Source organism: Heterocephalus glaber, unplaced genomic scaffold (assembly GCF_053883595.1).
Source record: "Heterocephalus glaber isolate CG9 unplaced genomic scaffold, H.glaber_assembly_v1.0 deba00001757, whole genome shotgun sequence".
In the NCBI taxonomy this organism is placed as follows: Eukaryota; Metazoa; Chordata; class Mammalia; order Rodentia; family Bathyergidae; genus Heterocephalus; species Heterocephalus glaber.
This window is the reverse complement of record NW_028258454.1, coordinates 2,160,601-2,178,413: the sequence shown is the minus strand read 5'-3', so window position 1 is coordinate 2,178,413 and position 17,813 is coordinate 2,160,601. Positions and strand designations below refer to the sequence as shown.

The 17,813-nt window shown below is 37.1% G+C and overlaps 1 pseudogene; it reads right to left on the bottom strand.

Annotated features, from left to right (window-relative positions):
• Positions 1 to 9,620: 9,620 nt before the first annotated feature.
• On the bottom strand, positions 9,621 to 16,989 carry LOC101708245 (acyl-protein thioesterase 1-like; annotated as a pseudogene).
• Positions 16,990 to 17,813: the final 824 nt, after the last annotated feature.

The following is a 17,813-nucleotide window of genomic DNA, read 5'->3' as shown; positions in this document are numbered from 1 at the left end:
GTCCTATTTTCTTTCTCTCTTTCTCTCTGCCTTGCTCCCTTGCTTTTACACATTGTTCTTCATCTCCCTTTGTGTTCCTGTTCTGGCCCTAATTTGTATTTCTTCTTTGTTTGTCTTTTCTTCTCTTTCCTTCTCTGGCCTGTGCCCTCTGGCCTCACTGCTAACCTTCCCCTATCCTTCTACCTACCTATTCCTCCCTCCCCAACTCCTTCTAACTCCCCATCCTGAATGATAAAGTACCTGTATTGAAGAGTTTACCCAATATAAGCATAAGTTGGGTTGGTTCTTGATTTTTATTTAATTCACACAGTTAAAGCTGATAAATTAATAACTACCACAAATTATCATTCTCTAATATGTACTTGATGCTATGGTATTGCTGATTGTATGACTTGGGCTAAGGTGTTGTGATTGATCTAATCAGTAGTCCTTCCTGGTATATTGAAAATGAGGTAGCCACAGAGTCATTAGAGACTCAAAACCTAAAGACCAGCTATATCTGGAAGACACCACTGAGAAGCAATCATTTCATAAGTGTTCTAAATACATCAAAAAGATACTTACATTAAGCAACTTCAAAATATCAACCCAGGAACTAAACCAAGGACAGTACCAAAAACAAAAATGAGAAGACATTTAAGCAAGGCACAAACTCAGACTTCCACCCCACAAATGAAAAATTCTGGGGGAAATGATGTGGAAAAGTCTGATAATCAACCACCTGGACACCCTGAACTGACAGCTCAGGAAGTAACAAAACAGATGAATGAGGCTCTAGAAAAATTCAAAGCAGAAATAATCTCTCAGATAACTACAGAGATGGTGAGCAGAGTGAAAGACATGATTAGAGGCTCTAGAACAGAAACAGATAAAAATACATAGATGAGCTCAGAAACATGCTGGAAACTGAATGGCCAGCATAAGAAAGAAATGGAATCCATGAAACAGATTCAAACAGATATTCAGGAGATTAAAAACTCCATCGACAGCATGCAGAGCAGATTCAGGGAATCTGAAGATAGAATATCACATATAGAAGACAGGATTGCAGTTAAGGACCGTGAAAACAGAGATCTCTTCAAAATAGTAAGGGACCATGAGAAATCAATCCAGCAGCTGCTAGATGATGCAAAGAAGAATAACATAAGACTGATAGGAGTCCAGGAAAAAAACAGGAAAAAGTACAATTGACATAAAAAAAATGTTCACGGAAGAAATAGTAGAAAACTACCCAGACAGAGGTAGAGAATTAGACATTCAGATAAGTGAGGCATATAGAAATCTACCTAGCCATGATCAAAAAAAAATCTACACCTAGAAATAGCAGTCAAGATCCCAGAAACCCAACAGAAGAACAAAATCCCACAGGCAGTTAGAGAAAAGAAACAAATCACATATAAAGGAAAGCCCATGAGAATCATGGCAGACTTCTCAACACAAACCTTCAAATCAAGGAGAGCCTGGAGTCAAGTATTTCAAGCCCTAAAAGAAAATAACTTCCAACCTAGACTGTTGTATCCTGCAAAATTATCTTTCAAAACCGATGGGGAAATTAGATACTTCCATGACAAAGGACACCTGAGAAATTTCACGAACACCAAACCAGCACTCCAAAAAATTCTAAGCAATATCCTAGAAAAAGGCAATGAAGGTCACAATTCCATGAGGATCAACAGAGGGAAGCCACCAGGCAAGGTAAAAAACTGAAGGGAAATGGGGAAAAAGAAATAAGAAATAAAAGAGCCAACAAGAGTAAAGCATCATGACAAGGATGAGTAAATATCCATCAATTATAACTCTCAATGTTAATGGCCTCAATTCACCAATCAAAAGAAATAGACTGGCAGAATGGATTAAGAAGCAAAATCCAGCAATATTCTGTATACAAGAAACACACCTAACTCAAAAAGAAATTCATAGACTGAAAGTAAAAGGATGGAAAACAGTTCTTCATGCGACAGGAACCCAGAAAAAAGCAGGGGTAGCAATCTTATTGCAGACAAAGTAGATTTCAAACCAAAACTAATTAAGAGAGACAAAGATTGTCACTACATCCTTGTGAAGGGAACAATCCAAGAGGAAGAGATGACAATCCTAAATATATATGCATCAAATACAAATGCCCCTAACTATACAAAACAAATATTAATGGACATGAAAAACCAAATAAGCACTAATACAATTGTAGTGGAGGACTTCAATACCCCACTATCACAAATAGACAGATCATCCAGACAAAAAATTAACAAAAAATTCTAGAACTGAACCAAGCTATTGTTTTTATCATGTTAATACTTTATCAGTATCTTCCACAAAGGAGAGAAAAGATGATATCCAGAAAGCAAGGTCAGGATGCTATAAAATAAGAACATTAAGGGGGCAGATAAGCTGAGCTGGTCACAGCACCCGGAAGGAAGCTCCCCTGCTGACATCCCAAGCTCCTAGGGCAGAGATTCTCTGAACCAGGCTATTGAACAAATGGACTTCATAGATATTTACACAGTGTTCCATCCCACAAAATCAGAATACACAGTCTTTTCAGCTGCACATGAGTCATTCTCCAAAATAAACCACATGCTAGCTCACAGGACATGTCTAAGTAAATGTAAAAGAATTGAAATTACCCCCTGTATATTATCAGACCACAGTGCAATAAAATTGGAGATCAATAACATGAGAAACTGCAAAACTCCCACAAACACCTGGAAATTGAATAACACCCTCCTGAACAACCAACGGGTCACAGAGGAAATTAAAGAAGAAATTAGATAGTTTCTACAAGTAAATGATAATGCCAGTATAACATACAAGAATCTATGGGACACAATGTAAGCAGTACTATGCAGGAAATTCATGGCAGTGAATGCCCATATTAGGAAAATAGAGAGAACTAAGATAAATAACCTAATGCAGAACCACAAGCTCCTAGAAAAAGAAGAGCATAACAAACCCAAAGCTCATGCAAGAGAGGAAATTATAAAGATCAGAGCAGAAATCAATGCAATGGAGAGTAAGAGAAGGATACAAAAAAATAAATCAAAGCGTTGGTTTTTCAAAAGAATAAATAAAATCGATAAACCTTTAGCCAACCTTATCAAAAAAAAAGGAAAGAAAAGGCTAAAATCCATGCAATTAAGAACAAAAAGGGAAAGTCACACTAGACCCAGCAGAAATCCAGAGGATCATCAATACCTACTTTGAGAACCTGTACTCTAATAAAATGGAAAACAAAGAAGAAATGGACAGACTCCTAGATACATATGAATTGCCACAGTTAAATGAAGAAGATATAGAAATTCTAAACACCCCAATTATAATGAGTGAAATTAAAAATGTAATAAAATATTTGTCAACAAAGAAAAGCCCAGGTCCAGATGGCTTCACTGCTGAATTCTACAAGAAATTTAAAGAATAACTATCACCATTACTCTTTAAACTCATCAAGGAAATTCAAAGGGAAGCAAGGGTTCCAAATTCATTCCTGGAAGCAACTGTTACTTTGATTCCAAAACCAGGGAAAGACCCACCCCAAAAAAGAACAACTACAGGCCAATCTCCCTAATGAATGTAGATGCAAAAACCATAAACAAGATACCAACAAACAGAATAAAGAGAGTCATCAAGAAAATCATACACCCTGACCAAATCGGATTTATCTCAGGGATGCAAGGATGGTTCAACATTCGTAAATCAATAAATGTAATACACTATATCAACAGAGTCAAGGACAAAAATCATATGATCATCTCAATAGATGCAGAAAAGGCAGTTGACAAAATCCACACCTATTCATGATAAAAACTCTACAGAAAATTGGAATAGAAGGTCTTTATCTCAACCTGATTAAGGCTATCTATGAAAAACAAACAGCCAACATCACTCTACATGGTCAAAAACTGAAAACTTTCATGCTAAAATCAGGAACAAGACAAAGATCCCCACTATCATCACTCCTGTTCAATATAGTTCTGGAAACATTAGCCACAACAGTTAGAAAAGAGAAAGAAATAAAAGGAATAAAGATAGGAAAAGAAGAAGTTAAGCTGTCATTATTTGCTAATGCTATGATACTTTAAAAAGAAGACCCAAAAAACACTACCAAAAGACTTCTAGACTTAATAGAGAGATTCATTAGAGTACTTGGATATAAGGTCAACACTCAAAAAACAATAGCCTTCTCATACATAAATAGCAGACTCACTGAGAGAGAAATTTGGGAAATAATTCCTTTTACAATAGCATCCAAAAAATGAAATATCTAGGAATCAATCTACCAAAGGAAGCAAAAGACCTCTACACTGAAAACTACAGCACTCTGAAAAAGGAGATTGAGGAGGATATAAGAAAATGGAAAGACATCCCTTGTTTCTGGGTAGGAAGAACCAATATAGTGAAAATGGCCATAGTTCCAAAACTACTATATAGATTCAATGCAATGCCAATTGAAATTCCAACAATATACTTCACAGAAAACAACTAGAGAAAACAATCCAAAAATTCATTTGGAATCAGAAAGGACCTAGAATAGTAAAAGCAATTCTAGGCAACAGAGACATGGCTGGGGGGATCACAATCCCCAACTTGAAGCTATACAACAAAGCTACTGTGATAAAAACAGCATGGAACTGGCAAAGAAACAGACCTGAGGATCAGTGGAATAGATTAGAAGATACAGCCTCCTACCCAGTTTGATGTACCCTGCAAAACTATCTTTCAAAATGGATGGAGAAATAAGATACTTTCATGACAAAGAGCACCTTAGGAACTTCGTGAATACCAAACCAGCACTCCAAAGAATTTTACACAATATCCTAGGAACAGATATTGAGGATCACAACCCCAGGAAGCAAAGCAGAATGAACCCATCTGGCATGACAAGAAATTAAATGGAAAGGGGGAGAACCCAACAAAAAGAAAAAGTCATGGCAATGACAAGTCAATACAATTCAGTTATAACCATCAATGTTAATGGTCTCAATTCACCAATCAAAAGAAATAGACTGACAGCATGGGTCAAGAAGCAAAATCCAACAATATGCTGCATACAAGAAACATGCTTAATTCAAAAGGAAAGTCATAGACAGAAACTTAAAGGGTGGAAAACAATACTCCATGCGACAGGAACCCAAAAAAAAGAAAGAAGAGCTATCCTCTTGGCAGATCAAGTAGATTTCAAACCAACACTGATGAAGAGAGATCAAGAAGGACACTACATCCTTGTAAACGGAAGAATCCAAGAGGAAGAGATGACAATCATAAATATCTATGCACCAAACACTAGTGCACCCAACTATATAAAACAAATACTAATGGACATGAAAAGTCATATATGCACTAATACAACTGTAGTGGGGGACTTCATCACCCCACTGTCACAAATAGATAGATCAACTAGACTAAAAATAAGTAACGAAATACTAGAACTCAATCGAACTCTTGAACAAATGAACTTAAGAGATGTTTACAGAGTCTTCCACCCCACAAAATCATAATACACATTCTTCTCAGCTGCACATGGGTCATTCTCCAAAATAGACCACATACTCACACCTAGAACATGTTTAAGGAAGTGCAAAGGAATTGAAGTTATCCCCTGTATATTATCAGACCATAGTGCCATGAAATTGGAGATCCATAGCAAAAGAAACTCAAAAGATTTCATAAACACATGGAAATTGAACAACACACTTCTGAATAACCAATGGGTCACAGAGGAAATTAAAGAAGAAATTAGACAGTTCCTTCAATTAAATGACAATGACAATACAACATATTGGAATCTATGCGACACAATGAAAGCAGTCTTATGAGGGAAATTCATAGCAGTGAATACGCATATTAGGAAAACAGAATGAGCCCAATTAACCTGATGCTGCACCTGAAGCTTCTAGAAAAAGAAGAACAGGACAACCCCAGGGGTCATACAAGGGAGGAAATTATAAAGATCAGAGGAGAAATCAATGCAATGGAGAGTAAGAGAACAATACAAAAAAATCAATGAAGCCAAGAGTTGGTTCTTTGAAAGAATCAACAAAATTGACAAACCCTTAGTCAACCTTGTCAGAAAAAGGAAACAAAAAGCCCAAATCCATGCAATTAGGAATGAAAAGGGTGAAATTACAACAGACCCAGCAGAAATCCAGAGGATCAACGATACCTACTTCCAGAACCTATATGCCAATAAGATGCACAACACAGAAGAAATGGACAGATTCCTAGATACATATGAATTACCAAAGTTGAACGGAGAAGACCTTAAAATTCTGAACAATCCAATATCAACCAATGAAATTGAAAATGTAATGGAAAACTTATCAACTAAGAAAAGCCTGGGCCCTGATGGCTTCACTGCTGAATTCTACAAGACATTTAGAGAGGAACTGCTGCCACTACTGTTTAAACACTTCAGTGAAATTGAAAGGGAAGCAATACTCCCAAATTCATTCCTGGAAGCAAGCATCACCTTGATCCCCAAAGCAGAGAAAGACCCAACTGAAAAGGAGACCTATAGGCCAATCTCACTAATGAACATAGATGCAAAAATCCTTAATAAGATAATGGCAAACAGAATGCAGAAGATCATCAAGAAGATCATACACCCTGATCAAGTGGGATTCATCCCAGGGATGCAGGGATGGTTTAACATATGCATATCAATCAATGTAATACACTATATCAATAGAGCCAAGGACAAAAACCATATGATTACCTCCATAGACGCAGAAAAAGCATTTGACAAAATCCAACGTGCATTTATGATAAAAACCATACAAAAAATTGGAACAGATGGTCTCTACCTCAAACTGATAGAAGCCATCTATGAAAAACCAACAGCCAATATCATACTAAATGGTCAAAAACTGAAATCCTTCACACTAAAATCAGGAACAATACAAGGATGTCCACTATCACCACTCTTGTTCAATATAGTTCTGGAAACATTAGCCATGGCAATTAGAGAAGAGAAAGAAATAAAAGAAATAATGATAGGAAATGAAGAACTCAAATTGTCATTATTGGCAGATGACATGATACTCTGTACAGAAGACCCCAAGAACTCCACCAAAAGTCTTCTAGACTTAATAACCAAATTCAGTCAAGTAGCTGGATACAACATCAACACACAAAAATCAATAGCTTTCCTCTACAGGAACAACAGACTCACTGAGACAAAGAAAAGGGCAAGCAATTCCTTTCCCAATAGCACCCAAAAAACTGAAATACCTAGGAATCAACCTAACGAAAGATATCAAAGACCTCTTCTCTGATAACTATAGCACTCTGAAAAGAGAGATTGAAGACAATATCAGAAAATGGAAAAACATCCCTTGCTCCTGGGTAGGAAGGATCAACATAGTGAAAATGGCCATACTTCCAAAACTGCTATTTAGATTCAATGCATTCCCAATTGAAATCCCAGCAGCATACTTCATGGACCTTGAGAAAACAATCCAAAAATTCATTTGGAACAAGAAGAGACCCAGAATAGCAAAAGCAATTCTAGGTAACAGAGACATGGCAGGGGGTATTTCAACCCCCAACTTGAAACTATACTACGAAGCTACTGTGATAAAAACAGCATGGTACTGGCAAAGAAACAGACCTGAGGACCAGTGGAACAGATTAGAAGATGCAGAAACAATGCCAGACACACTCAGCCAACTCATCTTTGACAAAGGAGCCAAACACCCTCACTGGAGGAAAGATAGCCTCTTTAATAAATGGTGCTGGAGAAATTGGGTTTCAACTTGCCAAAGACTAAAACTAGACCTATATCTCTCACCATGCACTAAACTAAAATCAAAGTCGATTAAAGATCTAAATATTAAAATAGAAATGCTGAACTGGCTGGAACAGAGGTTAGGTAGAACTCTTGAACACATTGGTGTAGGAAAAGATTTTATGAACAAAACCTCAGTTGCCCATGAACTAGCACAAACAATCAACAAATGGGATCTCTTCTTATTAAAAGGCTTCTGCACAGCAAGAGAAACCACCAACAGTGTGAAGAGACAACCCACAATGTGGGAAAAAATCTTCACCTGCTCTTCCTTAGACAAAGGTCTACTATCTCGAATCTATAAAGAACTTAAAAAGATCAGACTTTCCAAATTTAAAGACCCAATCCAAAAGTGGGCATCTGAAATGAACAGACATTTCTCAGACAAAGAAGTAGAAATAGCAAATAAATACATGAAAAAATGTTCAACATCACTGGTCATTCGAGAGATGCAAATGAAAACAACACTGAGATTCCACCTCACTCCAGAAAGAATGGCTGCTATCATGAAATCAACCAATAACAAATGCTGGCAGGGCTGTGGGGAAAGAGGAACCCTGCTCCACTGCTGGTGGGAGTGTAGACTGGTGCAAGCGCTGTGGAAATCAGTATGGAGATACCTCAAAGAACTAGGACTGGAAGTCCCATTTGACCCCGCTATTCCACTGCTGGGGATCTTCCCCAAAGAATTAAAAGAATCATACCACAGTGATATATGTGCGCCCATGTTCATAGCAGCACAGTTTGTAATAGCTAAAACTTGGAAACAGCCCAAATGCTCATCAACTGGGGACTGGATAAAGAAAATGTGGGGTTTTTTATAAAATGGAGTACTTCTCAGTCATAAACAATGAAAAACTAGAGACATTTATGCTAAATGGATGCACATTGAGGCGATACTCTTAAGCAAAATAAATAGGACACAAGTGTAAATCCCAAGTAGTTTCTCTAGTGTGAGAAACTGAAAGTGTAAATAAGGACTAAAAGGTATAATAATGTGAAATAGAAAGAAAAGGGGCAAAGTGGGAGGGGTAGGGGAAAGCAAAGAAGGGAATGGAATTAATATGAGAAAATTTAAAAAAGGAAACAAAGTCTTTGTAAATAGGGAGTTATGGAGGGTTTGAAGGAAGGCAGGGGAAGGGGGAAAAATAAAAACCAAGAGAGTATGTAAAGGTGCAAATTTCCAATGATGAATGTCATTATATTGTATACCTAAAATGTGCCAATAAAAGGATGTACAGTTTTAAAAAAAGAAAGAAATATCAAGGAAAAGAAAAACTGATCCCCCAAATAAAGGGGCCATTAAATGAAGAGAGCCATATTACTCTTTCCTGTCAAAAGCATCATTCCTATTATCAAGAATAATGTAATAACGTCTAATTTTTGTGTATTAAAATCATTATGTATAATTAACATATATAGAAAAATACAGATATTGCATGGTGACTAAGAAATTTTGGAATAAATCCATGGACTAAGTCAGCATGCATAAATCATCTATACCTAAATTGTTCATTTTACCTGAACAAATTATCATTAGCATACTGGTAATTTTCAAATGATGTAATAAAAAAATCTTGTTGCTATATTTTATTATTTCGCTGAATTATATTTGAGAAAAAGAACCTAGCTGCCTCACCTATTTTGATACTGGTATATTCTGGGTCATATTACACAAATACATACATAGAAACTTAAAAGATCATAAATTTCCCACATGGAAACATTATTTATTCTATATCATTGATATGTATTTGTAAAACATTTTAACACTCCAAGCATTAGAAGTTTTAAGATTGGGCACGGAAAAAAGTTTATACTCTACTGCAATGCTGCTGGTGTACTTCTACACAAGGCCTCTTAGTGTCATCAATCAATTGGAGGTAGGAGTTTATCAATGAATTGCTTTACATCCATCATTTTCTGTTGACACGAACTATCCATCATGCCGTCATAGGCTTTGAAGGGTATACTGGCTGGATTTACCAACAATTTTAGTTTTTCAACAGTAAGGGAACCAAAAATTACGGGAACTAAAAGGTTGCAATCTCCATGTCACTGGAAAATAGAAATATCTTTGTTAACACCACTGATAGGAACCTGTGGAAATAAAGCCCGAAGTGGAAGCCAGCAACTAAGTGCAGTGACACCCGCCAGTTTCTGCTCTGTGGTTAGAGCAGTGTATAAAGATAAAGCTCCTTCCTGAGAAAATCCTCCCAAAATAATTCTGTTAGAAGGAATGCCATTCTTCACCTCTTGCTCTATTAAAGCTTTTACATTTTCTACTGCCCTTTTAATTCTAGGTTCATCATCCTGAGAATATGGTGAAAGCCCAATGATATCATACCAAGAAGGCATAGCCATGTTCATATTTAATGTTACAGACATAACTGGTACATATGGGCAGATATATATTTTTTTGTTCTTTTATTGGTACATTTTAGGTATACAATTTGTTTACATTTATCATTGGGTGTTTGTACCTGTACATGATATATCTTGGTTCTTTTGTTTCCCCCATTACCTGTGCACCCTTCACCCCCTCCTCCCTTCCCTATTTACATAGATTTCATTTCCATTTTTTTTCTTTTCTCATAGTTTTTCCTTTCCCTCTTTTCCTTTCCCCTTCCCCTCCCTTCACTCCTTTGTCTTTGGACCTTTTTTCCTATTTCAAATTATCAATTATTCATTTTAATCATTTTAACCTTTGTTTACACTATCAGTTTCTTACACTAGAGAAACTATTTGGTATTTACACATGTGTGTCCTATTTAATTCACTTAAGAGTATGGCCTCGATTTGCATCCATTTAGCTATAAATGACTCTAGTTTTTCATTTTTTATGGCTGGGTAGTACTCCATTTTATTAAAAAACCACATTTTCTTTATCCAGTTTCCAGTTGTTGGGCACTTGGGCTGCTTCCAAGCTTTATAAACTGTGCCATTATGAACATGGGTGCACATATATCACTGTGGTATGATTCTTTTAATTCTCTGGGGAAGATACCCAGCAGGGGAATAGCTGGGTCAAATGGGACCTCTAGTCCTAGTTCTTTGAGGTATCTCCATACTGATTTCCACAGTGGTTGCCCCAGTCTGCACTCCCACCAACAATGGAGAAGGGTTCCTTTCTCCCCACAACCCCGCCAGCATTTGTTATTGGTTGATTTCTTGATAGCAGCCATTCTTTCTGGAGTGAGGTGGAATCTCAGTGTTGTTTTCATCTGCATCTCTTGAATAACGAATGATGTTGAACATTTTTTCATATATTTGTTTGCTGCTTTTACTTAGTTATCTGAGAAATGTCTGTTCATTTCAGATGCCCATTTTTGAATTGGGTCTTTGAATTTGGGGGGTCTGATTTTTTTCAATTCTTTATACATTCTAGATAGTAGTCATTTGTCTGAGGTACAGCTGCTAAACATTTTTTCCCATATTGTAGGTTGTCTGTTAGCTCTGTTGGTGGTTTCTTTTGCAGTGCAGAAGCTTTTTAATAAGATGAGATCCCAGGTGTTGATTCTTTCTGCTAGTTCCCGTGCTGCTAAGGGTTTGTCCATAAAGTCTTTTCCTATGCCAATCTCTTCAAGAGTTCTACCTAACTTATCTTCCAGAAAGTTTAGTGTTTCTGTCTTAATATTTATATCTTTAATCCACTTCGATCTTAGTTTAGTGCATGGTGATAGGTATGGGTCTAGTTTTAATCTTTAGCAGGTTGAAATCTACTTTTTCCAACATCATTTATTAAATAGGCTACCTTTCCTCCAATGATGGTGGTTGGCTCCTTTGTCAAAGATGAGGTGGCTGAGCATGTCTGGAGTTGTTTCTGTATCTTCTAATCTATTCCACTGATCCTCAGGTCTGTTCCTTTGCCAGTACCATGCTGATTTTATCACAGTAGCTTTGTGGTATAGTTTCAAGTTGGGGATTGTGATAACCCCAGCCATGTCTCTGTTGCTCAGAATTGCTTTAGCTATTGTAGGTCTCTTATGGTTCCAAATGAATTTTTGGATTGTTTTCTCTAGTTGTTTTCTGTGAAGTATATTGTTGGAATTTCAATTGGCATTGCATTGAATCTATACAGTAGTTTGGGAAGTATGGCCATTTTCACTATATTGGTTCTTCCTACCCAGGAAAAAGGGATGTCTTTCCATTTTCTTGTATCCTCTTCAATCTCTTTTTTCAGAGTGCTGTAGTTTTCAGTATAGAGGTCTTTTGCTTCCTTTGGTAGATTGATTCCTAGATATTTCATTTTTTGGATGCTATTGTAAAAGGAATTGTTTCCCTAATTTCTCTCTCAGTGAGTCTGTTATTTGTGTACAAGAAGGCTATTGTTTTTTGAGTGTTGACCTTGTATCCAGCTACTCTAATGAATTTCTCAATTAAGTCTAGAAGTCTTCTGGTGGAGGTTTTTGGGTCTTCTGGGTAAAGTATCATATCATCAGCAAATAATGACAGTTTAACTCCTTTTCCTATCTTTATTCCTTTTATTTCTTTCTCTTTTCTAATTGCTGTGGCTAATGTTTCCAGAACTATATTGAACAGGAGTGGTGATAGTGGGCATCCTTGTCTTGTTCCTGATTTTAGTGTGAAAGTTTTCAGTTTTTGACCATTTAGTATGATGTTGGCTGTTGGTTTTTCATAGATAGCCTTAATCAGGTTGAGATAAAGACCTTCTATTCCAATTTTCTGTAGGGTTTTTATCATGAATGGGTGCCGGATTTTGTCAAATGCTTTTTCTGCATCTATTGAGATGATCATAAGGTTATTGTCCTTGACTCTGTTAACATGGTATATTACATTTATTGATTTACGAATGTTGAACCATCCTTGCATCCCTGGGATAAATCCGATTTGGTCAGCGTGTATGATCTTCTTGATGACCCTCTGCATTCTGTTTGCCAGTATCTTGTTGAGGATTTTTGCATGTATGTTCACTAGGAAGATTGGGCTATAGTTCTCTTTTTGGGTTGTGTCTCTCCCTGGATTTCCTTTGGAATCAAAGTAACACTTGCTTCCAGGAATGAATTTGGAAGTATTGATTCCCTTTCAATTTCCTTAATGAGTTTAAAGAGTAATGGTGTTAGTTCTTCTTTAAATGTCTTGTAAAATTCAGCAGTGAAGCCATCTGGACCTGGGCTTTTCTTTGTTGGTAAATATTTTATTTCATTTTCAATTTCACTCATTGTAATTGGGGTGTTTAGAATTTGTATATCTTCATTTAACTTTGGCAATTCGTATGTATTTAGGAATCTTCCCATTTCTTCTGTGTTTTCCATTTTATTGGAGTAGAGGTTCTTGAAGTAGGTATTGATGATCCTCTGGATTTTGGTAGGATCTGTTGTGACTTCACCTTTTTCATTCTTAATTGCATGTATTTGTGCCTTTTCTTTCCTTTTTTTGATAAGGTTGGCTAAAGGTTTATTGATTTTATTTATTTTTTCAAAAAACGAACTCTTTGATTCATTGATTTTTTTTGTATTGTTCTCTTAGTTTCCATTGCATTGATTTCTGCCCTGATCTTTATAATTTCCTCTCTTGTACAAGCTTTGGATTCGTTATGCCCTTCTTTTTCTAAGAGCTTGAGGTTCTGCATTAGGTTATTTATCTGAGTTTTCTCTGTGTTCCTAATATGGGCATTCGCTGCTATGAATTTCCCACGTAGAACTGCTTTCCTTATGTCCCATAGATTCCTGTATGTTATACTGGCATTTTCATTTACTTATAGAAACTGTTTAATTTTTTCTTTAATTACTTCTGTGACCCATTGGTTGTTCAAGAGGGTGTTATTCAGTTTCCATGTGTTTGTTAGGGTTTTGTGGTTTCTTATGTTATTGATCTCCAATTTTATTGCACCATGGTCTGATAATATACAGGGGGTAACTTCAGTTCTTTTACATTTACTTAGATATGTCCTATGAGCTAGCATGTGGTCTATTCTGGAGAATGACCCGTGTGCAGCCGAAAAGAATGTATATTCTGGTTTTGTGGGGTGGAACACTCTGTAAACATCTATTAAGTCCATTTGTTCAATAGCTTGGTTCAGTTCTAGAATTTCCTTGTTAACTTTTTGTCTAGATGATCTGTGTATTTGTGATAGTGGGGTATTGAGGTCCCCCACTACAACTGTGTTAGTGTTTATTTAGTTTTTCATGTCTATTTATATTTGTTTTGTATAGTTGGGGGCATTCATATTTGGTGCATATATATTTAGGACTGTCATCTCTTCCTCTTGGATTGTTCCCTTTACAAAGATGTAGTGACCATCTTTATCTCTCTTAATTAGTTTTGGTTTGAAATCTACTTTGTCTGCAAATAAGATTGCTACTCCTGCTTTCTTCTGGGTTCCTGTGGCGTCGAGAACTGTTTTCCATCCTTTTACTTTCAGTCTATGAGTTTCTTTTTGAGTTAGGTGTGTTTCCTGTATACAGCATATTGCTGCATTTTCCTTTTTAATCCATTTGGCCAGTCTATTTCTTTTGATTGGTGAATTGAGGCCATTAACATTGATGGTTATAATTGATAGATATTGACTTATCCTTGTCATGATGTTTTACTTTTGTTGGCTCTTTTATTTCTTATTTTTCCCCCTTTCCCTTTCTTGTCTTACCTTGCCTGGTGGCTTCCCTCTGTTGATCCTCATGGAGTTGTGACGTTCATTGTCTTTTTCTAGGATATTGTTTAGAATTGCTTGTAGTGCTGGTTTGGTGTTCGTGAAATTTCTCAGGTGTTCTTTGTCGTGGAAGTATCTAATTTCCCCATTGATTTTGAAAGATAATTTTGCAGGATACAACAGTCTAGGTTGGAAGTTATTTTCTTTTAGGGCTTGAAATACTTGACTTCAGGCTCTCCTTGATTTGAGGGTTTATGTTGAGAAGTCTGCTGAGATTCTGATGGGCTTTCTTTTGTAGGTGATTTGTTTCTTTTCTCTAACTGCTTGTAGGATTTTGTTTTTCTGTTGGGTTTCTCGGATCTTGACTATTATATGTCTAGATGTAGATTTTTTTTTTGATCATGGCTAGTTGGAGTTCTATATGCCTCACTTATCTGTATGTCCAATTCTCTACCTCTGTCTGTGAAGTTTTCCACTATTACTTCTGTGAACAGTTTTTTATGTCAATTGTGCTTTCTCCTGTTTTTTCATGGACTCCTATCAGTCTTATGTTATTCTTCTTTGCATCGTCTAGCAGTGGTTGGATCGATTTCTCGTGGTCCCTTACTATTTTTAAGAAATCTCTATTTTCATGGTCTCTAACTGCGATCCTGTCTTCTATATCTGATATTCTATCTTCAGATTCCCTTAATCTGCTGTGGATATTTTCAATGGAGTTTTTGATCTCCTGAATATCTGTTTGAATCTGTTTCATGGATTCCATTTCTTTCTTATGTTGGGTGATCATGGTTTCCATTTCTTTCTTTCTTTTTTTTTTGGTACCGGGGATCAAATTTGGGTCCTTCTGCTTGTGAGGCAGGTGGCGGAACCACTGAGCTAAATCCCCAGCCCCTCCATTTCTTTCTTATGCTGGGTATTCATGACTTCCAGCATGTTTCTGAGCTCATCTATTTTTTCATCTGTTTCTGTTCTAGATCCTCTAATCATGTTTTTCATTCTGCTCACCATCTCTGTAGATAATTGGAAGATTATTTCTGCTTTGAATTTTTCTAGAGCATCTGTTTTGTTACTTCCTGTGCTGTCAGTTCAGGGTAACCAGGTGGTTGGTTATGGGACTTTTCCATCTCATTTCCCCCAGGATTTACCCTTGGTGGTGTGGAAGTCTGAGTTTGTGCCTTGCTTAAATGTCTTCTCATTTTTGTTTTTGGTACTGTCCTTGGTTTAATTCCTGGGTTGATAGTTTGAAATTGCTTATCGTAGGTATCTTTGTTGCTTGTAGTTAGAACCCTTATGGAATGATTGCTTCTCAGAGGTGTTTTCCAGATATAGCTAGTCTTTAAGTTTTGAGTCTCTAATGACTCTAAGGCTATCTCATTTTCCTTATACTAGGAAGGTTCATTGACTAGATCAATAACAACACCTTAGCCCAAGTGATACAATCAGCAACACCATTGCATCAAGTACATCTTCAAAAATGACATTTTGTGATAGTTATTAATCTATCACCTTTAGCTGTGTGAATTAAATCAAGATCGAGGACCAACCCAACATATAGTGAATAAACTCTTCAATATAACAACTTTACCCTTTGAGATGGGGAGTTAGAAGGGGTTGGGGAGGGAGAGACAGATGGGAAGAAGGCTAGGGGAAGGTTAGCAGTGTGGCTAACAGGGGAGAATGAAAAAGAGAATAATAGTAAAATAAAGAAGAACTCCAAATGAGGACCAAAACAGGGACAAAAAGGGAAGAACAGTGTGGGAGAGCAAGAGAGTGAGCATAAGAGAGAGAAAAAGGAAAGAGAAAAGAAAGAAGAAAAGAAAAGAAAAAAGGAGAGAAAAACAAATATTTGCAAAGAGTAGGAAAAAAATTAAAGATAAGAGCAGCAAAAGAAAATAAAAGAGAGAAAAAAACAAACTAATAATACTAATTTTGGGAATAAAAAATAACAATGAAGATGAAGGGCCTCTTTCAGGGTATGTCTCTGCTATCACAATAGACAATGTGGATAGCAGTGTGAAGATATAAGTTAATGAGTCTCAGCAAGCTAGTCACAGACCCATGAGATTCAAACAGATTTCTGGCGGCAAGTCCCAAGTTGAGCTCCCTGTCCTCCTGTAGGGGTGAACTCTGCAGAGTTGTATGGCAAGTTCCAGCTGCCCTTCCCCTGAAGATAGTCCCGGTCCTGATGGGAGGTGAAGCTGACTCCAACTTACCCAGTATAGTGGTCTGGTGGTCCGGTGTCCTCTGCGTCTTTATAGGGTGGAACCAGGTGGCTGTACAGAGAAGAGGCCGGGGGCGGGGGGGAGGGGGGGTGTCCAGTGGATTGCTGCCAGGGCGCAGGCTGACTCAGCGTGTTCCATGCGACTCGCTACCTTGGTACAGCATCCTCAGACCTGCCTGTCTGCAGAGGGTTGATTTGGGGTGGGCAGATATATTTGATATTTGAACTTCTGATACCTGCAAAGGTTTCTGCCTATCCATGCCCAGTATCTCCCAATCCATGAAGGAAAATAACTGTGGCAGTGGACTTCCGGGTGGTAGGCATGATGGCTGTCATTGGAGCAGACATATCGTTGCCGCACATCCTCCAATCACCTTCTTGATCTGTTTTTTTGTTTGTTTTGTTTTTTATTATTTTTGTATAATTCAGCTGTTTGACATTTGATTCCTTCCATGATCAGCTTTGGGGAAGTTGGGAGTTTTGGGGGCCATTTTGTTGTCTTGTCTTCTCATATTTCTCCTGTTGTTGGTGGTGTGTGTGTATGTGTGTGTGTGTGTGTGTGCACGTGCGTGCGCACAAGTGCATGTGTGCTGAGGTTTGCAGGTTGATTAGAGTGGATTTTATTGCTATTATGGAGATCTCCTTGGTGCCTGTTTTTCAGTGATGCACTCTTGGCATGGCTAAATATAGGTCTTTGTCTCTATCCAAGATCCAATCACCTCTGTTAGTTTGGGAAGGGTGAGTACAGTGTAATTATCCCAGCACCCAGTTCCCTAGAAATAAACCACAGTATTGTTGATGACAGAAAAGCAAGCCAAATATTGACATATAGTAAAAACTAGTTAATAGGAAGAACTATGCCATCCTGGCAACAGCAACAAAATTAGAAAAAATAATGCAATCAAAGACAAATTGAATACTGACATACCCTAAGAACCAATAGAAGCTACCAATGTACCACCCTTAAACACAAGAAAGAGATCTATAAACACAGAGACATAACAAATATTAATGTACAGTAAATATCTACTAATGTAACAACTGTACCACCCTGAGCAATAGAAAAGAATTCAATAACAATAGCTACAGAGTAATAAAGCTTAATAGTTATACTAGTAAAGAGGGAGGGGTGGGGAGCAGGAGAATGAAAAAAAGTAATGTTTGAAAAATAAAGAAAAGGAAGATGAGAAGGAAGAGGGAAA